Source organism: Artemia sp. Qi Xiang Cuo, chromosome 4 (genome assembly GCF_049724085.1).
Source record: "Artemia sp. Qi Xiang Cuo chromosome 4, ASM4972408v1, whole genome shotgun sequence".
Lineage (NCBI taxonomy): Eukaryota > Metazoa > Arthropoda > Branchiopoda > Anostraca > Artemiidae > Artemia > Artemia sp. Qi Xiang Cuo.
This window is the reverse complement of record NC_142797.1, coordinates 11,827,850-11,853,742: the sequence shown is the minus strand read 5'-3', so window position 1 is coordinate 11,853,742 and position 25,893 is coordinate 11,827,850. Positions and strand designations below refer to the sequence as shown.

At 36.2% G+C, this 25,893-nt stretch overlaps 1 long non-coding RNA gene across 1 annotated transcript in view; it reads left to right on the top strand.

Annotated features, from left to right (window-relative positions):
- The window catches only part of LOC148952783 (uncharacterized), a 65,145-nt gene extending 39,742 nt beyond the window's left edge, over positions 1-25,403 (top strand). The window contains exons 2-3 of the long non-coding RNA XR_016141609.1: positions 23,260-23,350; positions 25,146-25,403. This is a non-coding gene — a long non-coding RNA (uncharacterized LOC148952783). The remainder of the gene's footprint in view (positions 1-23,259; positions 23,351-25,145) is intronic.
- Positions 25,404-25,893: the final 490 nt, after the last annotated feature.

The window sequence follows — 25,893 nt, the reverse complement described above, 5'->3', positions numbered from 1 at the left end:
AAAAAGAAACAAGTTTCTTCAACTGAAAGTTAGAAGTAACATTAAAACTTAAAACGAACAGAAATTATTACGTATAAGGGGGTTTGCCTCCTCCTCAATATCTCGCTCTTTACACTAAGTTTGAATTGTTTCCCAATTTCTTAATAATGACTCCTGAAACACCAGAACCGTTTAATTAGAACAATAAGACGTTTTTTTAAATACTAAAAAACTTTATCGTAAAGAGCGAGGTGTTAAAGAGGGAGCAACCCCCTTTATATACGTAATAATTTCTGTTCGTTTTAAGTTTTAATGTTTTTCCTCACTTTCAGTTGAAAAAATTTGTTTTTGCTATTTAATATACTCATAGATATAACGTGGCTTTTATCTACAGATGTGATCATAGTGTGACGCAGCGTTTGTTCTATTAAACAGTTTGTGGTAACGAGCTGTAAGTACGGAGCGACCCAGCTAAATAGTAACCGAAACTCTAAAAGAAACGGAATTTTGATGCCAATAGATATATCAAAGGAATTGATTTTTTTTGCTGATTTTAATATATAAGTTTTATTAAGTTTAGTTATTTCTATCAAAGGCTACGAGCCTCAGAAAAGTTGCCTGATTTTCGAAAAAAGGGAAAAATACCCCCTAAAATTTATAGAATCTCAATGAAAATCATTTCATCAGATCTAGCGTATCAGGGAACCCGACAGTAAGGGTTTAAAGCTCCTATCTACAAAAATGTGGAATTTTGTACTTTTTGCCAGAAAACAGATATCCGATGCATGTTTATTTATTTTGTTTGTTTGTTTGTTTGTTTTCCCCAGAGGTGATCGCATCGACCCAGTGGGTCTATAACATCAGGAGAGGGCTCATTGTATCGGAAATGAAAATTTCCAGTGCTCTTTTTAAGTGACCGAAAAAATTGGAGGGCAACTAGGACCCCTCCCACGCCACTTTTTGTCCAAAAACCGCCCGATCAAACTTCTGAGATTGTTATTTTGTTCAAAATAGTTGAATGGCTAAATAAATATGTCTTTGGTGATAACATAACCCCCCAGAGCCCCTGGGGAAAGGTCTTTAAGTTATGAAATTTGCCCATTGTTTACGTATAGTATTTGCATAGTATTTGTATTTTGGGAAATATGTATACATTTTTGGGTGGGAAGGCGGAACAAATTTTTACGGGGGGGGGGCAGGATTCGGAAGAGGAGAATTTTCCAGTGGGACAGAATTTTTTCAGGGGGTGAGCTTTTAGTAGAAATTATACACTGGGGGAATTTGCCAGAATTCCTGTACTAAATTTCTTTATATGTCTTGCTTTCTCTTTACTGACTCAATTTTACGCGTGGAGGTGTTAAGGGTAATTGTCCGGGGTAAATTTTCACAAGGATTGAATTGTCCTGAAGAAATTTCCGTGGGGAAGGTGATTTTTTTCATGGAGGTGGAGCCAGCTTTCCTGGCATAATTTAAAAAACGATCAGAAATTAAATAAGAAACTTTTTTTTCAAGTGAAAGTAAGGAGCAACATTAATACTTAAAACGAACGGAAATTATTATGAATAAAAGAGTAGTAGTATTGATACAATGCTTACAACGGGGCAGGTAGCCAATGTAGCTATAACGATTACAAGCGGGTATCTCCCTATATAGCTATAACGATTACAAGCGGGGTGTCTCCCATATAGCTATAACAGTTTCAAGTGGACAGTACTCCCGCCAATACAAGCAGACAGTGTAATGACCGGAATTCAACTACCGTGAAAATTCGTGCTCTGTTCAAAGTGTGTGACATTTCCTTTGTATGAAATTGTGAAATTCTTTCTGTAATTTAATTTGTTTAATTAATTTACATAAATAAATTTATTATTAATTAATTTACATAATTACATTAATTATTTTTTTTTTACATTTGTTATTAATTAATTTATGATTTTTTACATTCTATGTATCTTCCCATTGATTTTTATGAATTTTGTGTTTGATGTAGGAATCGAACGTGAGACCCGTGATTTCCTAAGGTAAAAGAACGACAAGTTAATCGACTGAACCAACAAGCCATTTACCATATTATGATTTTAGAAATACATCCAATGCATTTTTTCTGGGACAATGCCCAACTGATGTTAAGCGTCACAATATCGTAACAGGTTCATTCCAGTTAACTGGAACAAGTTCAAGCACATTCGATTTATCAATTGGATTTTTGATAGGTGTTAAAAGTGACCTTGTTTCGGGGCATTTTTATGGCATCATCGTGAGAATATGCATACCACGATGATTTGAGATGCATACTAGACAAACAATTTCTTATGATACTTCGGCCCCAAGTCCTACCCCTATCCCTCCACCCTCCCTCCAAACCCCTCTACACCCTCCCACCAACCCCCCCATCCCCCCACCTTTTTCCCCCTCCCCCATCTCAATGATGGTGATTGTTGCTTTGTATGTCAGAATCCTTACATTTATATGTGTTTTTGTCTCTCTATCTTCCTCTACTTATGTGTCTGGGCGGGTGTTTGCTTATCTCAGTGCCTGTCTCTGTCAGTTTGTATGCCTGAATCCATATATTTATATGCGTTTTTGTCTCTCTCACTCTCCTTGCCTATGTGTCTGGGCGGATGTTTGCCTATCTCAATGCCTGTGATTGTTGCTTTGTATGTCAGAATCCTTACATTTATATGTGTTTTTGTCTCTCTCACCTCCTCTGCTTATGTGTCTGGGTGGGTGTTTGCTTATCTCAGTACCTGTTTCTGTTGGTTCGTATGCCTGAATCCATATATATATGTGTTTTTGACTCCCTCACTTCCTCTGCTTATGTGTCTGGGCAGGTGTTTGCCTATCTCAATGCCTGTCTTTGTTGGTTTGTGTGTCAGAATCCTTACATTTATATGTGTTTTTGTCTCTCTCACTTCCTCTGCTTATGTGTCTGGGCGGATGTCTGCCTATCTCAATGCCTGTCCTTGTCGGTTTGTATGTCAGAATCAATATATTTGCATATGTTTCTGTCTCTCTCACTCTCCTTGCCTATGTGTCTGGGCGCATGTTTGCTTATCTCAGTGACTGTCTTTGTCGATTTGTATGTCAGAATCTATATATTTATATATGTTTTTGTCTCTCTCACTTCCTCTGATTATGTGTCTGGGCGGATGTTTGCCTATCTCAATGCCTGTTTTTGTCGGCTTGTATGTCAGAATCCATATATTTATATGTGTTTTTTGTCTCCCTCACTTCCTCTGCTTATGTGTCTGGGTGGGTTTTTGCCTATCTCAATGCCTTTCTCTGTCGGTTTGTATGCCTGAATCAATATATTTGGATTTGTTTTTGTCTCTCTCACTCTTCTTGCCTATGTGTCTGGGCGGATGTTTGCTTATCTCAGTGACTGTCTTTGTCGATTTGTATGTCAGAATATATATATTTATATATGTTTTTGTCTCTTTCACATTCTGTACTTATGTATCTGGGGCGGGTGTTTGCCTATCTGAATACCTGTGATTGTTCCTTTGTATGTCTGAATCTATATATTTATATGTGTTTTGTCACTCTCGCTTTCCTTGCCTATTTGTCTAGGCAGATGTTTGTCTATCTCAATGATGGTGATTGTTGCTTTGTATGTCATAATCCTTACATGTATATGTGTTTTTGTCTCTCTCACTTCCTCTGCTTATGTGTCTGGGCGGGTGTTTGCTTATCTCAGTGCCTGTCTCTGTCAGTTTGTATGCCTGAATCCATATATTTATATGTGTTTTTGTCTCTCTCACTCTCCTTGCCTATGTGTCTGGGTGGATGTTTGCCTATCACAATGCCTGTGATTGTTGCTTTGTGTGTCAGAATCCTTACATTTATATGTGTTTTTGTCTCTCTCACTTCCTCTGCTTTTGTGTCTGGGTGGGTGTTTGCTTATCTCAGTACCTGTCTCTTTCGGTTTGTATGCCTGAATCCATATATTTATATGTATTTTGGTCTCCCTCACTTCCTCTGCTTATGTGTCTGGGCAGGTCTTTGCCTATCTCAATGCCTGTCTTTGTTGTTTATGTGTCAGAATCCTTACATTTATATGTGTTTTTGTCTCTCTCACATCCTCTGCTTATGTGTCTGGGCGGATGTTTGCCTATCTCAATGCCTGTCTTTGTCGGTTTGTATGTCAGAATCAATATATTTGCATATGTTTCTGTCTCTCTCACTCTTGCCACTTATGTGTCTGGGCGGATGTTTGCCTATCTCAGTGTCTGTCTTTGTCGATTTGTATGTCAGAATCTATATATTAATATGTTTTTGTCTCTCTCACTTCCTCTACTTATGTGTGTAATGGATATCTTGATCGCTGGGCTGGGTATCACTTCTTGGATACTTTTATCCTCGGGAAAATCTAATACTCGTACAGTCTGTGTTTTCCGTAATTTGTTCACGTACAGTCCTTCCTTTATTTGGATCATGAGCTATGTTATGACATGTAAGAGTAACTATGGATGGATTAAAACTCTGTCTCAGGTTCTATGTTCGATGCATTGTCTTTGATTCTTGTTATAACGATACATCATCATTGAGGGATTAAAACGATAATGACTGGTTGGTTCTCTTCTTTTAACACTTCATTTTGGGACAAATTTACAGTTTATATTTCCCACAAAATTGATTATGATGGTCCCTCTTCTCATGGAGGATAGTTTGGTTTCGTGACATCTAATAATGATTTGGTATGTCCAAAACTTGATCGTGGCATCTTGGTTTAACATGTTGTCTTTGATTTGAGGCTTAAGATATACAATTTTTGAAGAACTGGCTCCAGGGTTATTCTTGGTGTTCTAAACATTAAATCTTAAGGACATTGCCGTCTAAGGATAGTTATTTGACGGATATTTGTGAAGTTTTACGACATGACTGGTCGGGGTGGTTCTCTAGGTAATTATCAATTCATATATATATATCTATATATGGGGTTCTTGGTTCGCCGATAGTGGTTGGGGTAGTGTTACCTGGTACTAGGCTTGGATGACTTGGATTTTCATCAGGTCATTGTCTTCAGGGGTTTCCTCGGTGAGTACTTATCAGTGGTTGACGAATGATGAGAGTAGATGCTACTAGGTTGTATCTGTGTTGCTTGCTGTTACACCAATACCTAATCTTAACTGCCTACTCTGCTTCCTAAAATATAAATATCTGGGAAGAATCATATACTCTTCATGATTACATGAGTTAAAACACGAACGGCAATAATACATTATTATAAGGGGACTATTTTTTTAAATAATAGTCGTGATTAGTCGTACTAATCATATCAATTAATATGGGTATATTCAAACTCAAAGATAAAATGAATAAAAGCAATTCTCATGCTTTTACTTGCATACTGCAGCAATACTAGGTTACTACGAGACAATCTAAGTAATCATAAGAAAAATGATTATGTTTACGAAAAATGGCATTACATAAGATTTTCAATGTTTGGTAATTATGTGTATACATGTATGTATGTGCATTTGGCACACGTTAATATTCAATACATTTTAAATGTTATTCGACACTCATCTACTTTAGCATCTAATTTTTTATCATAAGACTACATGCGATGTAGGTTACGTGGTTATATGTGGGGTCTCGATTTACCATGATTTTTCAGTTTTTTACTGTTCCTGCGTGGTCAGGCTGCTTAGGAAATGTTGTCCTTCCGCTGCAGGAGTTTGCACAAACAGTAAGTATCAATTTGGGGTTGGAAATGACAAGAATGAGGATCTCTGTGCTCTTTCGGTCCATCATGTGCTTCTTTAATTTTTTTTGTTTAGGGGATATCAGGGAGTTCCGAGTTTAAGTTTTGCATCTCACTCGGCTCGATGTGATCTGACTTTGCTCTTTTTCTACGCGTCATTCTCAAAATTCTTCCGTAATTTAGGTTCAATATGATTCTTATAGAATACGAGATCATGAATACGAATCCTACCGTCAGGAGGATATACCACCAAACATTTGTTGAAAATAGTCAGTATCTACTTTCTACATACGTCAATCTTTGGTCTTCATTAGTAAATAGGGGAATTTGAGAGTCCAAGGCTTCTCTTATTTTTGTTAGTGGTAAGGTTCCCTTGACATTCTCTATTTTTGACCATATTGCGGTTTTCACTTCTTCGTTTTCGATATTAGGAATTGTATATGATAAATTGACTGGTTTGAAATTGACCACCTTGGGGCTTATTATATTCGTGCTTGTGGTTATCAGTGGTGTTTGTACCGTAGCTTCTTTCGTTAACAATCGACATCCTTGTTTTATGGCTATTGTTCCCACGTCTTGTAATAGTAGTTCGGTTCTGTAGCTTGGATCGATTATTTCTGTGTTATTATAACAAGAGAAAGTCCCAATTATTTCTTTCGGAACAGAAAATAACCACAGGTCATTTCTAAGATGAATAAATATTTCTCGTTTAGTACTACCTACTAGTGCCTCGCATGAATAGGTGATTTCTTCTTGTTGAGTCTCTTTTAAAAATATATCTAACATACAGGATCCAGGTTTTACATTATAAACGGGCAGGGTTAGTTGACATACTAGGTTTTTGAATGCTACGCATTCCTTAAGGTCCTGTGGATTTGCTAAGGCATATTTTCTCCTATCTTGATCAACAAGTAAGTGTTCCGCTTCGGGGGTGATAGTCATAAATGAATTAGTTTTGCCTATATTGGCTGGAAATGCAGAAATTTTATACAAGTCGTATATAGATTGTTGATTTATAAATGGAATTGTTACTACTGCGAATAGTTGTTCGTTTATTTCTGTGATGTGAACCTTTAGCTTGGTGTAATAGTGGAATAAGTTTGCTACTTCTGGTTCTGTTGGTAGATGTAGTCCGAACGTTAAATGCGTTTTTATTTCATCTAGGATATTTTTTAGGTTTGAAGGGTCCACGAGGTCATATGATAAGGTTCCTCCAGTAAGGGCAAATAATGCAAATTCAAATTTGCTAACATCAGTTGCTAAGCTCAGTAATGACATTGTCACTATGTCTAGTGATACCATGGTGAGGCTTGAATCGGAAATCACACGATCTACTTAATTTTTTAAATAATTCATTATGCTTACTGTCTTTGATATTTTTTTTGAAATAGCTTCAGTTTTGTCTTTCTGATTATTGGCTATACTGGCTTGTTGTTTGAACATGTAAGGTTACGTTTAACGCATTATTTAGATTTCCTACGTTTTCCCTTAGGATATTTAGGTCTTCTTTAGTCGAGAACCCAAATAAGCGTGAGGCTAATTCTCCTACGATTGGTATTAGACTAGCTGATCTGCGGTATTTGCTTTTTCGAAAAAATACCTCGAACATTCTTGTGGTACTCTGTTTTAACTTTTGTATTTCTGTATTGAATAATTCAAATAGTGGTTGCAGTCTCCGTCTATATAACATTAAGAAGGATTGGTGAATCGATACTCTTAGAGTGTTTTTCTCATTTAGCTCAGGTAATGGTTCAATATCTTCCCTTGCCGGCTCGTCGGCCATTTCTAATCTTGCACAAGTGCGTTTACCGTCTATTGTCCAACATTTCTTATGTGCGTAATTATTTTCTTAATCTTTCTTATTTTTATTTTTCTTTTATTCTGGTTGAATCGCTTGTACTTTTATCGTTTGTATCTCGGTATGCCTTACTGGGAGTCTTGCTCTAAGGCCTATAGTAAATACACCAATCGGCTGGGTGCGGTAAAACGTGGGCCCTGTTGACCACGTCCATTTTGTAAGTATCGTTGGTCTTAGATAAATTAGCATGGTCAAATTTCTAGGTGATTCCTTGCTAAGTGCGCTCATTTCTGGGACTGTGCTCGTCGTAGTTTCCGACATTGAAGATTGTATATCTCTTACTGGGGTCTCATATGTAGGCGTGGTTGTCTTGGTGTTTTTTCTTTTTCTTTCTGTAGGATTCTTATTCTTGTCGTCTTGTTGTGTATTTGAGAATTTTAATTCCTTTAGGTTGATAATTGGTCTGTAGTCCTTTTCCTTTTTGAGTTTTGATAATATTTAATTTGTAAAATTTTGTTCGGCATTATTTTGACGTAGGTTCTGGAGAAAAGTCCATAGGGTCGGTAACTCATTAAGAATGGTATAATTTCCGTTGTATAGTTTAGTTTTTTTGGGAGTTGCCAAGAAGAAACCTGTGGTATATTTTGTCGTAGTATATTCGCTTATAGATCCGTCCGCATTACTTAATTCTCTTTTTCTTCTGTTTCCTCTGTTGTTAGTCCCAAGAGCTTTATCGATTTCTGCCATTTTCTTGTCAAAGTCTTCCACTCTGAATTTTGACTTTAGTTTAGGAAGAATGGGGGGTAGATTTCCTGTATTTTCCTTGTGATGCATGTCTTTCGTGGTCTGCAAGCTTTTGTCTGATTATAAGAATTGGAATATAGAGTCCTTTGATTCATTGGTGTTTTTCTCTAGTCTCATTACTTTTGAAATAGGGTTTCAAACGGTTTGGGATCCAGTTTCAGAAATATTTTCCAGGCATTGTGGCTTGCAAGTAACGAATTCTCATGTTTGAAGATTATTCTATGTTTTACGACATCTTGGGCTATCGTTTGGGAAATGAAGATTGTTATGACATTTGTTATCCACATCCTTTTTGCTGTTTATAACTGGAATTAATATTTCATTAGACATAATACAGAAGAACTTCTTATGATTGATAATCGAACGAGAACTTTGATTCCTATTATTTGTTCTTTTTTCTTCTTTCAGGGAATTAAACAAGGTGCTAATTATGATATGATCCTATGTTGTATTCCCTTAAGTCGTATTTGACATCCCACTTTTTCGCAAAAACTTCTTCCCCTGATTTATTCACGATGATGATTGCCGCCGAGTATATAACATTTTGTTTCGCGTGATTTTTACAAATGAAATCTGTATCAATAACTGCTTTGGCCATTGTTCTGAAATGAAAGGTAGTTTCTATTGATCTTTGTCTAGTTAATTTTTTTTTTCAAGATTAGTTATGATCATGGTACACTCTAGGTCGAGGTCAAACTACTTTTTCACCGGCATTTCCTCAATACATCGGGTACTTATTCGTTCGACCGTAATTCGAGTCATCTAAAGCTCCATATTAACCAATAATGAATAATTACTTTGAGTGGAAAACAAAGTAACCTCAGGTCGAAGTTGAACTACTTTTTCACCGGTGCCACCTTGCACCTGGCTATTTGTGTATTCGAACGTAATTTGATTCCCTAAAGTTCCGTACTCTAATTTAACGACTTTGCGGTCGAGTTTAACGAATTTTATAAAGGCTTAAAATTGTAGAGACTTTCAAGGAACTACCTTCTCTTTTCAATATACGAACAATGTATTTAGATTCCGTGACATTTACTCTACTTCGTAGTTTTATAAATATTTATACACTACTGGTTTATTCTTGCAACGCACTGTTTTTCTTTATTAACAATAATAATCGATTATCATAGACATAACACTTCAGGTAACATCAGAGGGTTCTATTATTATTTATTTCAACGAAATTACTTATATATACTGTTTCTTCCACTAAAATTAAGTTTTAATTTGAATATGGGTGCATCATCTGGCAGTGCCGTCTTTGAGCTTGGGGATGTAAGCATATTGAGAAGTCGATAATTTTCCCATGACGAAACATTTCAGCCGAGAAACTTGAGTTCAAGTATTATACTATTTTTTCCGCCTTCAGGTGGGTTTAAGTACATTAAATACACTAATAGTCGGTTTGGGAGGCACAGGCCCTCCAGAGTGGCAGTTATGTCATTCCTTCGAATATTTTGTCGAATGACTTTCCGGCACAACTGCGATAAAGACAATGGGTCACTTATTATTTTTACTACGGAGAAAATTAAGTTTACATGTGATTGGCAGCATCATAGTTGCTCACCCACGATTATGTCTAAACCAGGGAATGTTTTTCTTCCAAAGTTTTCGTCTTCTTGGAAGAAATTCAGGGTTATTTTCTTTATGTCCTTATATTCTTTTGGGGTAACTTGAAAAATGGCGTATCCCCTTGAAGGGTTTATCGGATTTAGATACGTGTTATTTACACAGTTGACGTATAAGGCCTTAAGGAAGCTTTCACCTTTTAACATGTGTCCTTGGTCTATTAGTATGGAGAGAAATTTTATGGGCCAAATTGTAGTTATTTTGTTATCGTCTTGATCGTACCAAATATTGTCGGCGATATAATTAGACAATGAGCTATGCTTTGTTGTTGGAATATGTTGTATTAAAATTCGAAAGGCTAGGTTGGCACTTAGTCTAGTGTGCTCTAGTGTTCTTGTCATTGCTTGTGCACTAAAGTTATAATGCACTAAGCTTGCCGTTAATCTTAGGATCATTCTTGGTTCCAACATTGTCATTTGAGATTTCAGAAGATTATATAGTTTTGGACATTCGAGATTTTCTACTGCTCTGATAAGTTCCATTTCTCTTAATGAATTTTCGATAACTCCCCATTCTTTTAATGAATCATTAATGTTATCTACACTATGTCTTTTATTAAGATTCCATGAGTTTACATTTTCTATTCTACGATTATTTAATTGTTGAAGGCTTGGGTACCTCATGATGGTTAATTTATTTTCTTTCTTTTTTTTAATTGATTATACTAGATTGTAGGTTTAATATAAGCAACATACCGTATGGTTGCTTGTTTCGGCGTTTCCCTTAACCAGTGGTTGAAGGTATTCACGCACCGTATCTGCAAATGTGTTCTCATATGAAATTTATCAGTAATTATGAAATAAATGATTATTTGATAGTAATATGTTTTCAAAGTGGTTATAGTAGTTTAAGGTATAATAATGATTATGAAATAATTAAAATAGTTACATGGTTGGCTACATGGTTTTTAAGTGATAGAATAGTCGCAAAGGCAGAACTCAATTAGTTAGAACCATGTAGAACCAATTAGAATCAGTTACGTATCGTATCATTATAGTGTCAGGTGGAAGCATAGTTGAGTTTAGAGAAAAAGCAAATATGTACCATTTTAAGTGATAAAATAGTCGCAAAGGCAGTACTTATTTAGTTAGAACCATGTAGAAATATTAGCATATCAGGTGAAGGAATTTTAGTGTCAGGTGGAGGGAATAATAATTATTACATAATCATATAATCAAATGTGTGAGTCAATAGAAACTCTTTGACTCTTTCGTCAAATAGAGTGTATAGGTGGTGGACTTTAAGGTGATGTAATACATGTAGTCTAGTAAAACAATCGGGAACATGAAAAAAAAAATATATCTTACCAAAGATAAGTTAATTCAAGTAACAAGTACCAAGTCAAAAAAAATAAAAAGAGGAAAGCAAAATCAAAATGTGAAAAAGTAGAAAGAGCAGGGTAACACAACGATGAGGACATCGTTAAGAACGGGAAAGATGATATGAAATGGAATCAATTTCCAAGACCCTGAAATTTTCCAAGTAAAAATAAAATTGCCCAGAAGACAAACCCAAAGAATTCAAGTAACACTTAATTGTCAAATTTAAAAAGTAGCGAAACATTTTATTACAATTGTAACTATGAAAAGAATCTTTCCCACAAAAAAAAAAGCAGCAGCAATAAATATGTATTCCGCCATAATTACAAGGTATAAACCTTAAAAGCATTTTCTTGAGATACAAAAGTAAAACTAAATATTCCGCTATAATTACAAGGTATAAACCTTAAAAACATTTTCTAGAGATACAAAAGTAAAACTAAATATTCCGCTATAATTACAAGGTATAAACCTTAAAAACATTTTCTCGAGATACAAAAGTAAAACTAAATATTCCGCTGTAATTACAAGTTAAAGCTTTAAAAACATTTTCTTGAGATACAATGTAAGACTATGTAGCTTGCTTTAATCATAGGGTAAAAACTTTGTTCAGCTAAGAAAAATTCCAAAGTGAAGTTTTAAAGAGTAATAAATCGTATCAAAAGTTAGTTAAAATCGAATAGCTGATTGGTACAGCACTGTCCAATTGTAATAGAGGACCAATAGGATCAGTATAATACGCTCTTTAGCAACGCCCGAGTGTAACCTTCGGCTAAAATCTCAGAGTATAGTATTCTCGAACTTAGCAATTTGGAGTTAGTCTTGGAACAGTCTGATTTCAGTCTTTTTTTCAGTTTTACGTGAATCTTGTTTGAATCTTATGAGAGTCTTACTTGAGACTCGGGCCAGTTTTATTGTAGACTCATTTCAATCTATATCTTAAGTGAATTTAATAGACAGTAGTACTGAACGTTATTTCTATTACCAGTGAGCAGTTTTAGCATAGTGTATTTTACTACAAGTCTTTTGATATACCGAAGCTCTGTTCTAGTTATGTGAGTAAATAAATGCATAACTTTCTTATTTTATTCTCTTTATGCTAGTATTTCTCAAGATAGATTGTCCTTGTGTGCTCCACTCGCTCTCAAGGGAACCAGAATCTATTCAATCTGATTTCGACTCAGTATGGCAGTTAATGCGAGCTCCCCATTTGCACTGTTAATTTAAGCTCCCTACACACGAAGTTCCGCCTCCATTTAGGTATGCAGATCACGAACCGTCGAATATGAGATTAACTGAAAATTTCCTTTGCACTAATTAATTTAAAACTCCTATACATAGAAATAACTTATAGTAGAAGAACAAACCCACTTTTTTGAAAACTTCCCTTTCCTTGGACTATTGATTTTTTTATTATTAACAAACCCCCCCCCCATTACATGTGTCTGGGTGTATGTTTGCCAATCTCAATGCCTGTTTTTGTCGGTTTGTATGTCGGAATCCATATATTTATATGTGTTTTTTGTCTCCTTCACTTCCTCTGCTTATGTGTCTGGGCGGGCGTTTGCCTATCTCAATGCCTGTCTTTGTCAGTGTGTATGCCTGAATCAATATATTTTCCTGTGTTTTTTTCTCTCTTTCTCTCCTTGCCTATGTGTCTGAGCGGATGTTTGCTTATCTCAGTGACTGTCTTTGTCGATTTGTATGTCAGAATCTATATATTTATATGTGTTTTTGTCTCTTTCACTTTCTCTACTTATGTGTCTGGGCGGGTGTTTGCCTATCTCAATGCCTGTCTTTGTTGGTTTGTGTGTCAGAATCCTTACATTTATGTGTGTTTTTATCCCTCCCACTTCCTCAGTTTATGTGTCTGGGCGGATGTTTGCCTATCTCAATGCCTAATTATTTTTTTTATAATTTCTGTATTGTGTATGCAAGAGGTGAATTCAAGAAAGAGTTTGTTACTTACTTACATTTTTTTTCGTAATGACAAATCCAACAACGGCTGATGATAAAGAATTTATTCATTCTAATACATAGATTTTGTCAATGTTATCCGACGTATCCGACAAATGATATCGATAAAGAATGTTAATAAAGAATTTGTTCAAATTGATACTTAAATTATGTCAGTGTTATCAAACATATCTGTCAAAAGACATTGATAAAGAATTTATTCACTCTAATACTTAGATTCCGTTAAAGCTATCCCAAGCATTTGTCAATAGACGTTGATAGAGAATTTATTCATTCTTAAACTTAGATTTTCTCTATGTTAACCTATCTATCCAACATATAATGTGTGCAAATTCCTTTTCTTACATCTCCGATGTTTTAATAGACATTCTAAAGGAGGGGGGTTTGGAGGGAGGGTGGAGGGATAGGGGTAGGACTTGGGGCCCAAGTATCATAAGAAATTGTTTGTCTAGTATGCATCTCAAATCATCTTGGTATGAATATTCTCACGATGATTCCATAAAAATGCCCCGAAACAAGGTCACTTTTAACACCTATCAAAAATCCAATTGATAAATCGAATGTGCTTGAACTTGTTCCAGTTCAATGGAATGAACCTGTTACGATATTGTGACGCTTAACAGCAGTTGGGCAATGTCCCAGAAACAATGTATTGGATGTATTTCTAAAATCATAATATGTTCAATGGCTTGTTGGTTCAGTCGATTAACGTGTCGTTCTTTTACCTTAGGAAATCACGGGTCTCACGTTCGATTCCTACATCAAACACAAATTTCATAAAAATCAATGGGAAGATAATTAGAATTTAAAAAATCGTAAATTAATTAATTAATAAATGTAAAAAAATAATTAATGTAATTATGTAAATTAATTAATAATAAATTAATTTATGTAAATTAAGTAAACAAATTAAATTACAGAAAGAATTTCACAATTTCATACAAAGGAAACATCACGCACTTTGAACAGAGCACGAATTTTCACGGTGGTTGAATTCCGGTCATTACACTGTCTGCGTGTATTGGCGGGAGTACTGTCCGCTTGAAACTGTTATAGCTATATGGGAGACACCCCGCTTATAATCGTTATAGCTATATAGGGAGACACCCTGCTTGTAATCGCTATAGCTACATTGGCTACCTGCCCCGTTGTAAGCATTGTATCAATACTACTTAAAAGGGAGTTGCCTCCTCTTCAACACCTTGCTACTTACGCTAAAGTTTAAATTTTGTCCCAATTCTATAAAAACGACTCTTGAAACACAAGGGTCATTTACTTGGAATAATAAGTAACTTATTTAAAAATACCAAAAAACTTTGGCGTGAAGAGCAAGGTGTTAAGGAAAGGGCGACTCCCTCGTATAAGGAATAATTTCTGCTCGTTTTAAGATTTAATATTGATCCTTACTTTCAGTTGAAAAAAAAAATTCGGGAAAGGGTCGGACAAACTTAATATGTTTGTCAACTACTTCGTCTACATGGTTGCAAAATAAACCTATTAAAATATAATGATAGGATCACAAACCCTTGTCAAATATCGTGACATCGTCAATTCCAGAATTGTTATGTGAAAATAAATTTGGTGTGCCTGTACTGATAGTAATTCGACAATTTTCTTTTTTATTATTGAGTCACACATTCCTAAAGAAATGTAGTAGTTGTAGATATCATTATGTTTTCCCACCATTGTCAGTAGCCATGTTTTTCTTTGTCAAACATAAGTGAAGATGGTCATAGGTGTTTACTCCCCAGGCGATTACCCCCCCCCTCTAAAAAAAAAACGGAAAATACCCCCCCCCCACCACGTAAAGTACCCCCTGGAACTACCCCCTCCCCCGGAAAATACCCCCTGGGAAAGTTCCCTCTGTGGAAAATCCCCCCCCCCCGGAAACTATCCTCCCTAAAATCCCCCTTGTAGAAAATACCCTCCCCCCGGAAAAAAACTGGGAAAATCCCCCCCCCCCCCGGAAAAAAAAACTGAAAACACCCACTCCCCGCGGAAAATACCTCCCTACAACGGAAAATAACTCTCCCCGGTAAATACAACCCAGAAAATACCCCCTGTGGAAAATAAGGCTTTCCAAATTTAAGGATTTTATTTGAGTTTTATTTTTTTATTTCCGTAGGGGGAAGGAATTTTGGTACTTTTGTACTATGCGCCACTCACTCAAGTTTACGCTGTGTAAAATTCGAGAACACACCAGTTTTTTCGTTAGTTTCTTCGTTACTTTAGAAATAAATTTGGGCTATAGATTTGCATATTAGGGGGGGGGGGGAGTAAAATATAGAGGGTCTGCATGCAAAATATGTTTGGTACAAGTATTCCGCATATTAGATAGGTAGATAGAGAAGTGTATTTTAAAGCCAAATATACGGCCATGAACATAGTAAAATAACATAAATGAAAGGTACAAATAACATAAACTTTGATCAGCGATCAGAGGCAATGCTATAGCTTTGCCTATAGTAAAGGCCATACGGATCCAATGTTTTATTATAACTTTTTTCGCAAGAGACACTTCATATGGAAGGGGTCGTCGTAAAAATTTCAAAGGGGGCTCATTCGATTGAAAATCGAGAGTTCTAGTGCCCTTTTTAAGGGTCAAAAGTGATTGGAAGGCAACGAACACCCCTTCCACGCCCATCATTTCCCCAAACACATCGAATCAAACTTTTGCGATATCAATTTTGTTATACTTAATTAATTTCCATAGAAATGATATTTTCGAGGAGGACACTCCCCCACAGCCCTCAGGGCAAGGGTTGTAAGTTATACCCTGGGGTCATATAAGCTTTTGATTGAAAGCTTTGTCGTAGAAACTACAAAAAGGGCTCATTCGATAGGGAATTCAAAGGGCTAGTGCCCTTTTTAACAGTCAAAAGTGATTGGAGGGCCAATAACCCCCTACTCACGCTCACCTTTTCCCCAAACAAATCCAATCAAAATTTTAAGATAGCCATTTTTTCAACGTGGTTGAAAATTCTGGAAATTATGTCTTTGAGTATTAAAACCCCCACCCCCAAAACCCTCAGGGCAAGGGTTGTAAGTTATGCCCTGGGGGCATATAAGGTTTTTTTAGAATGCGTTGCGTATTCCCCCCTCTCACGCTCACCTTTTCCCCAAACAAATCCAATCAAAATTTTAAGATAGCCATTTTGTCAACGTGGTTGAAAATTCTGGAAATTAGGTCTTTGAGGATAAAAACCTCCACCCTCACAGTCCTCAGGGCAAGGGTAGTAAGTTTTGCCCTGGGGGCTTATAAGGTTTTTTATAGAACGCGTTGTCGTAGAAACTTAAAAAAGGGCTCATTCGATTAGAAATTTAAATGGCTAGTGCCCTTTTTAATAGTCGAAAGTAATTGGAAGGCATTGGAACACCCCTTCCACGCCCACCATTTCCCCAAACACATCCAATAAAAACTTTGAGATAGCCATTTGGTTCAACGTAGTTGAAAGTTCTGGAAATTATACCTTTGAGCAGGATACTTCTCCCCCCCCCCCCCAAGTGTCTTCAGGGCAAAGGTTATAAGTTATCCCCTGGGACATATATGGTTTTTATGGAAGGAATGCTCGTATAAACTTCAGAGAAGGCTTATTTGATTAGAAATTGAAAGTTGTAGTTCACTTTTTAAGCGTCAAAAGATATTGGAGGGTAACCAGTCCCCCCCCCCCCGCCCTTTTTTTTGTAAATGTATCCGATAAAAATTTCGAGATAGCTATTTTGTTAAAAATATAACTAAAACTCCGGTGTCGACACAGCCCCCAAGGGCCCGGGGGCAGGCGTTGTAACTTATGCCATGGGGGCATATATGGTTCTTATGGAAGGGATGCTCTAGAAACTTCAAAGAAGGTTGATTGGAAATTTAAGGTTCTAGTTAACTTTTTAAGAGTCATAAGATATTGGAGGGAACCTTGCCAGCCCCTCCATGCCCTTTTTTCTCAAACCCTTCTGATAAGAACTTTGAGAAAGCCATTTTCTTTAAAAATAGTTCAAATGCTATATAATGGAAACTCCGGGGTCAACACATCCCCCCAGGGCCAGAAGGAAGGCGTTGTAAGTTATGCCCTGGGGGAATATATGGTTTTTATGGAAGGGATGCTCGTAAAAACTTCAGAGAGGGCTAATTTGATTGAAAATTGAAAGTTCTAGTTCAGTCTTTCAGAGTCAAAAGAGATTGGAGGGCAACTAGCTCTGCCCACGCCCCTTTTTTCCCGAATGCATCCGATAAAATTTTGAGATAGCCATTAAGTTAAAAATTGTTCAAAAGTAAGATAACAAAAACTCAGGTGTCAACACAACCCCCCAGGGCTTGGGGGCAGGTGTTGTAAGTTGTGCCCTGGGGCATATATGGTTCTTATGAAAAGGATACTCGTATAAACTTCACAGAGGGCTCATTTGATTGGAAATTGAAAGTTCGAGTTCATTTTTCAATAGTCAAAAGAGATCAAAGGGCAACTAGTCCCCTCCCCCCATGCCTTCTTTTTCCAGACCCATCTGATGACAATTTTGAGATAGACATTTTGTTAAAAAAAATTGTTCAAAGGTCGGATAAGAAAAACTCCGTTGTCAATACAGCCCCCCCAGGGCCCAGGAGAAGGCGTTCTAAGTTATGCCCTAAGGGCATGTATGGTTCTTATGACAGGGATGCTCGTATAAACTTCATAGAGTGCTCATTTGTTTGGAAATTGAAAATTCTAGTTCACTTTTTAAGATTCAAGAGATTTAAGGGCAACGAGCCCCCCCCCCCCTCCACGCCCTAAATGCATCAGATAAAAATTTTGAGTTAGGGATTTTGTTAAAAATAGTTCAGAGTCCAGATAACAAAACTCCGGTGTCAATATAGCCCCAGGGCTCGGGGTAGGCGTTGTAAGTTATGCCCCCATGCCCTTTTCCCCCATATAAATCCGCTACAAATTTAGAGTTAGCCAGTTTTTGAAAAATTGTTCAAAAATTAGATAACAAAACTACGGTGTCAACACAACCCCCCAGGGCCGGGGGGTAGGCGTTGTAAGTGTTATTCTGGGGTCTTGTATGGTTCTTATGAAAGGGATGCTCGTATAAACATCAGAGAGGGCTCATTTGATTCAAAATTGAAAGTTCTACTTCACTTTTTAAGAGTCAAAAGATATCCGAGGGCAACTAGCCCCAACCCATCCCGTCCACACACACTCTTTTTCTCCCAATCCGATAAAATCCGATAAAATTTTTTAAATAGCCATTTCATTAAAAATAATTCAAATACCAGATAATAAAAACTCCTGTTTTGACGCAACCCCCCCCCCCACCATTGCCCGGAGGCAGGCGTTGTAAGTAATGCTCTGGGGGCATATGTCGTTTCTTATGAAAGGGATGCTTGTATAAACTTCGTAGTGGGTTCATTTGAATGGAAATTGAAAGTTCTTGTTCACTTTTTAAGAGTCAAAAGTAATTGGAGGGCAACTAGCCCCCCCCCCTCCACGCCCTAAATGTATCAGATAAAAATTTTGTGGTAGACATTATGTTAAAAATAGTTGGGCTGAGTTAAATTACGGGTCAATAGCACGGTGATCAAGGTGAATGATGGTTGAGTTGCATGAGCTTTGAACTTCCCATGGTTGAATGGTTTGAGGCTGAGTTGAAGGGGGTTGAGTTAGACGGGGCTTAAATTGAATGGGGGTTGAGTAGTAGGTGGATTGACTCAAATGGGGTTAGTTGAACGGGGTTTAGTTAAACGAAACGGGGATTAAGTTACTGGGGAGCCGAGACAGCAAGGTAGTTAGTAATGAAGTGGAGGCGACTCTGAGACGTTAAATAGTGACCAGGCAAAGATAGGGGTTCAACATGTTATAGTTAGTGTATTCCAACATAGGTGAATTGATTATATTCACTTAGTTTTCGTTAAAGCAGAAAAAATCGTTGAAAAATAAAACGGTCTTGCAAAGCTGATTACAGATGCTTAAATCGCTCCAAAATGCGATTATTTTTCGGTATTAGATTAATTTCGGTATTTATGTATTTTTCTGTATATGACTCGTAGTTCTTCAAGTCACTTAGATTAGAAATAAATGATGATGAAAAGTTGATATTGGGTAACGAGGAGATCGATCAACATTACCCCGAGGAGGTAACAGGGTAGACAGCTTTAGTTACATGGTAGTATTAACAGTAAAGATAGTGGATACAGCGAAGGCGTAAAAAGTTGAATAGCTAAGGCCTAGGAGGTATGTTCACAGTTGAAAAAATATTGGAAAAATATGGTGTCTCCGAATCAAGATCCGAATATTGTAGGCTGCGGCAATGATAGTGGACAGTCATGTTTCTGAAAGTTTGACGCATCAAACGGCAGAGGAATAATTGTTAAATCTTTTCCAAATGAATTGTTTCTGGATGTTTCTAGGCACCCGTTAGAGTGTTCGTATGTCGAATAACAAGCTGTAGGAAAAAAGTGGTTCTATATCACTTTCTAGAACTACAATAAAAGAAATTTTGCGATGTGTGTGATGCGTTTTACGAATGAAGGATGGCAGATTGCCAAGAATTGCTCATTTTGGTCATCCATCTGGGGCAAACCGAAAAGCAGTTAGTCCCAAAATGAAATGGAAAGAGGCCAAAAGTAAGGATCTGAAGGAAATTATTTTGGTGGAGGAGCGTGAGAAGCTATATTGGTCTCAGGCGGATTGATGCTGCAGTGAATTTTTAGGAGTAGTAGAGGTGGTAATAACTCCTTAAGTTTTCTCCACTAACACGTAACACCCATGCTTATTTATGAAAATAAGATTATCTATTTTAAATTTGAATGATTTGATAAAACCAAGCAAGTGAAATGCAGTAATGCCCCAAAAAAGTTTACAGTTTTTGCAGCACTTGAGGAAGTGTTTTAAATTTTTATTTACTCCTTGAATAATGACCTTAACATACTATTGCCTTTTTTTTAACCATTTAATCATTTTCCATTAGTTTTACCCTTTAGCAAGTATACTCGTATTATTAGATCCATTTACGTACCCGTAAGACCCCGCAACATCAACAGGGGGATATCGCCGCAGGAGCAAATCAGAGGAACGATTGACGGCTCTTTCTTGATACCCTAAGTGCCTGTAGTGACACAAAGAATTCCACCTTTTTACAAATTCAAGTATTTACCTTTGCAGTAAAAAAAAGTATTAAAATTTACGGCTTGTGAAATTTTTCATTTATTCTTAATTGCTAATAAATCTACCATGAAATGTTGTTGTCTTTTTAAACATATTTTTCTGTATCTAACTCCTAAAGTACTCTTCACTAAGCCCCAAGTGACCATCTTCAGCAAAATATTGGTGAATAAAACTTTCTAATGGCACACATTTTTTCGGCTAATAAACTTGAACATGTTAAAAATCCCTAAAAAGGTTATCACAGCTAGAGAAAATTCAATTTAAAATATAATCCCGCCTTAATCGTCTTTTACCCTATGTCATTAAATGACAATAAAGTTTTTCTCTAAATACTTAAAACAAGGCCAGAAATATATAAACCAGTGTGTGGCAGTAGTTTATGGAGCGTTTGAGGGTGTGGTAAGTGCCAAAAGTCATAAATAATGAGACGACACGGCGTTAAGATAGGAGCAACTTGATGTGTTTGCATTTTTTCGAATTGGCGTGGTGCTTATTTAGCATCCCATAATGCGCGAAATCTTAATGGAATGTATTTACTTAGAATAGACATTTAAAAAAAGAAAAGGCATTCGTAGCGTTGCAATGGTATGTTTAATGTCTGTGAAATAGGTGTATATAAAATGATACGAAATAAAGATAAGGATAATGGGGTAAATCAAATTTAGTTCATGTTTGTTCATCTCAAACAAAAGGACATGAACAAAAAGAGAATAAAAATACAAGATGCAAATAGTTAAATTGTGTTAAAAAGTGTGCATAGAAAGTCAGTATGCACAGATAATTTTTCTTCGAGGATCTGGGGAATGTTTTTCGGCTGTTTTGGGGATGGGGACTCGAAAAACAGAAACAAGTTTTTTTGTATGTCAAATAATTAAGCCACGAAGCTGTTGCGTATAAAGAGGATTGATCCACAGTCTTACATTTACAATATTTTCCATAATTTCATATATTTCCTTTCCATAATTTTATTTCTTGGTTTTTCTTTTAATGTTTTAATGCATTGGTTTGTCCATCGACCCCACTCCACACACACACAGACAAATATACATAAAATCCTGCGTTAGAGTTCGTGGTAACGAACTGTAAGTAAGGAGCGACCCGGCTCAATAGTAACCAAAACTCTATAAAAAGGAGTTTTGATACCAATAGATAAATCAAAAGAATCAGATTTTTATGCTGATTACAAATATTTAGGTTTCATCCAGTTTAGTCTTACTAATCAAAAGTTACGCGCCTGAGACAATTCGCCTTATTTTCGAAAAAGGGGAAAACACCCCCTAAGAGTCATTAAACCTTAATGAAAAGCACGCCATCAGTTTCAGCGTATCAGAGAAGCGTACTGTAGAGGTTTCAAGTTCTTATCTGCAAAAATGTGGAATTTTGTATTTTTTTTTGCCTGAAGAAATATCACGTATGCGTGTTTTTTTTGTTTTTTTTTTTTTTTTTTTTGTTTCTTGTTTTTTTTTTTCTTCCCAGGGGTGACTTTATCGACCCAGTGGTCATAGAATATCACGGAAGGGCTGATTCGAACGGAAATTAAAAGTTGTAGTGTTCTTTTTAAGTGACCAAAGAAAACGAGGGCAACAAGGCCCCCTCCCACGCTCATTTCTTCCCAAAGTTACCCAATCAAAATTTTGAGATACCTATTTTGTTCAGCATGGTCGACAAATATAATAACTGTCTTTGAGGATGACTTAATCCCCCACAGTCCCCGGAGGAAGGGTTGCAAGTTATGAGCTTTGCTCAATGTTACATAACACATTGCTTATTATGGGAAGTATATAGACGTTTTCAGGGAGGATTTTTTTCTGGTAGTGGGGGGGATGGGGGTTACGTGTGAGGATCTTTCTATTGAGGTAGTTTTCATGGGAGAAGGGAGATTGCTATTAAGGGGGTGCCTGATTTCCCAGCATTATTTAAGAAAACCATCAGAAATTAAATAAAAAAACAAGTTTTCAACTTAAAAACGTTTCAACTGAAAACTTTTAAACATAATAACTTGAAACGATGATTGGGTTCACCCCCTAGTCAAAACCTCGCTCTTTACGCTAAAGTTTTCTTTGTACTTTCATAAGAACTATTTATTCTAATTAACGGCCCTTTTAAAAGGTTATTCTTAAAGAGTTGGGGAAAAAACGAACTTAAGCGTAAAGAACGAGGTATTTTCTAGTGGGGAGAACCCCCCTAATATACGTAATAAAAATATACGAATATAGAAGTTCGTTACGTAAGTTAATTCGTAAGTTACGTACATTTATTACTAATAAAAAAGTTTCTAAATAAAATTAAACGACTTTCGATATAGCAATTTAGCCAAATAAAGGAAAATTAATATAAAAATTTCGGTTTAATTAATCATATACGGTGAGTCGAAATCAAAACCTGCATTAATTTAAAAACGTGCAGAAATTAAATTAAAAAACAAGTGTTTTTTTTTTTAACTGAAAGTAAGGAGCGACATTAAAACTTAAAACTAACAGAAATTATTCCGTATGTGAGAGGGGCTGTCCCCTCCTTAACGCCATTACTTTCAGTTAAAAAAACTTGTTTTTTTATTTAAGCATTGGAAGGTAACTTAGATTCAAAACTATTCTTAAGGTAACGGACTGAAGGACGGTGTTTTTTTTGGTGTTTCTGTTAATGGTAACGTTGCCTTTAATCAGGGTAAAGGAACGTGTTTTGTTTCAGACGGATAACAGAGGAAGGATAGCTTTTCTAGATTGAATGTCTGTAACAATTGAATTGGAGGGGTTGTTTCGGGAGGCATAGCAATTCAATATGAGCTTTTTATACGCAAGTGAATATAAGTTGCTTTAAAAGGAGGCATAGCAATTAAATATTTCGATGCGTCTATGAAAGATTATGACTAATATATTGTTTTCACGATTTTATAAGATATCCTGTTTTTAGTTTGGAAAATGGAGATACCGTGTAATTCCAGCTGGTCGAGCCTCTGCAAGAGCAGACGATGATGCGTATATTGATCGATATGTCTTAGAAGGTATTACCAAAGATGACACTGGTACTTTTGTCTGTGTGACGACTAATAGTGTAGAAAACAGCTTTCGAAAAGCTTCTATTGATATTGATGACAAGTTCTGTTGATGTCGAGCAATGACGCTAGTATTCCTCTCTTCTTCCCTTCCCATTTTAATTCCGTATTCTTAATCTTGTATTTCTTGGAAAAATTTATCTTTAAAATTCCACGAAAATTGAACTTCCTGTAGTTAAGCGACAGAAATTATAGAATAATAATAATAATTTATTATAAGCCAAAAGACAGGCCATACAAAACAGTATTCTTAATTACATTCCACAAGAAAAATAACATAAATATCAAGTTTCACTCATTGATGTCAACGCTTCATTTACATATTTACATAACTGCCTGATTGTCCTTTTTACAGTCGTTTTGAGGATCTGTTGTAGTGTTCTAGTGTTCTTTTTAAGTTACCAAAGAAAACGAGGGCAACAAGGCCCCCTCCCACGCTCATTTCTTCCCAAAGTTACCCAATCAAAATTTTGAGATACCTATTTTGTTCAGCATGGTCGACAAATATAATAACTGTCTTTGAGGATGACTTAATCCCCCACAGTCCCCGGAGGAAGGGTTGCAAGTTATGAGCTTTGCTCAATGTTACATAACACATTGCTTATTATGGGAAGTATATAGACGTTTTCAGGGAGGATTTTTTTCTGGTAGTGGGGGGGATGGGGGTTACATGTGAGGATCTTTCTATTGAGGTTGTTTTCATGGGAGAAGGGACATTGCTATTAAGGGGGTGCCTGATTTCCCAGCATTATTTAAGAAAACCATCAGAAATTAAATAAAAAAACAAGTTTTCAACTTAAAAACGTTTCAACTGAAAACTTTTCAACATAAGAACTTGAAACGATGATTGGGTTCGCCCCCTAGTCAAAACCTCGCTCTTTACGCTAAAGTTTTCTTAGTACTTTCATAAGAACTATTTATTCTAATTAACGGCCCTTTTAAAAGATCATTCTTAAAGAGTTGGGGAAAAAACGAACTTAAGCGTAAAGAACGAGGTATTTTCTAGTGGGGAGAACCCCCCTAATATACGTAATAAAAATATACGAATATAGAAGTTCGTTACGTAAGTTAATTCGTAAGTTACGTACATTTATTACTAATAAAAAAGTTTCTAAATAAAATTAAACGACTTTCGATATAGCAATTTAGCCAAATAAAGGAAAATTAATATACAAATTTCGGTTTAATTAATCATGTACGGTGAGCCGAAATCAAAACCTGCATTAATTTAAAAACGTGCAGAAATTAAATTAAAAAACAAGTGTTTTTTTTTAACTGAAAGTAAGGAGCGACATTAAAACTTAAAACTAACAGAAATTATTCCGTATGTGAGAGGGGCTGTCCCCTCCTTAACGCCATTACTTTCAGTTAAAAAAACTTGTTTTTTATTTAAGCATTGGAAGGTAACTTAGATTCAAAACTATTCTTAAGGTAACGGACTGAAGGACGGTGGTTTTTTTTGGTGTTTCTGTTAATGGTAACGTTGCCTTTAATCAGGGTAAAGGAACGTGTTTTGTTTCAGACGGATAACAGAGGAAGGATAGCTTTTCTAGATTGAATGTCTGTAACAACTGAATTGGAGGGGTTGTTTCGGGAGGCATAGCAATTCAATATGAGCTTTTTATACGCAAGTGAATATAAGTTGCTTTAAAAGGAGGCATATCAATTAAATATTTCGATGCGTCTATGACAGATTATGACTAATATATTGTTTTCATGATTTTATAAGATATCCTGTTTTTAGTTTGGAAAATGGAGATACCGTGTAATTCCAGCTGGTCGAGCCTCTGCAAGAGCAGACGATGATGCGTATATTGATCGATATGTGTTAGAAGGTATTACCAAAGATGACACTGGTACTTTTGTCTGTGTGACGACTAATAGTGTAGAAAACAGCTTTCGAAAAGCTTCTATTGATGTTGATGACAAGTTCTGTTGATGTCGAGCAATGACGCTAGTATTCCTCTCTTCTTCCCTTCCCATTTTAATTCCGTATTCTTAATCTTGTATTTCTTGGAAAAATTTATCTTTAAAATTCCACGAAAATTGAACTTCCTGTAGTTAAGCGACAGAAATTATAGAATAATAATAATAATTTATTATAAGCCAAAAAACAGGCCATACAGAACAGTATTCTTAAATACACTCAGCAATAAAAATTACATAAATATCAAGTTCGACTCATTGATGTCAACGCTTCATTTGCATAATTATTAAACTGCCTGATTGACCTTTCTCCAGTCGTTTTCAGACTCCCCCAGCTAAATAAATTTACCACCTCAAAAAACTTTTCCCTTAATAGAGAAAGTTGCTGGCATGAGAATATGGGCCACATCCTCAATACCTAGGTTACATCTTGGGCAAGAGTAGTCTGCATCTACATCTGGGGTCACCCTGTTTCTTCTAAATTCTCTTTTTCAAGATTTTAGTGGCAGGCAATTTGCTTGGATCCGAAACCAAGTTCTCAGTGGCTCCCCCGGTAATCCTAGTTT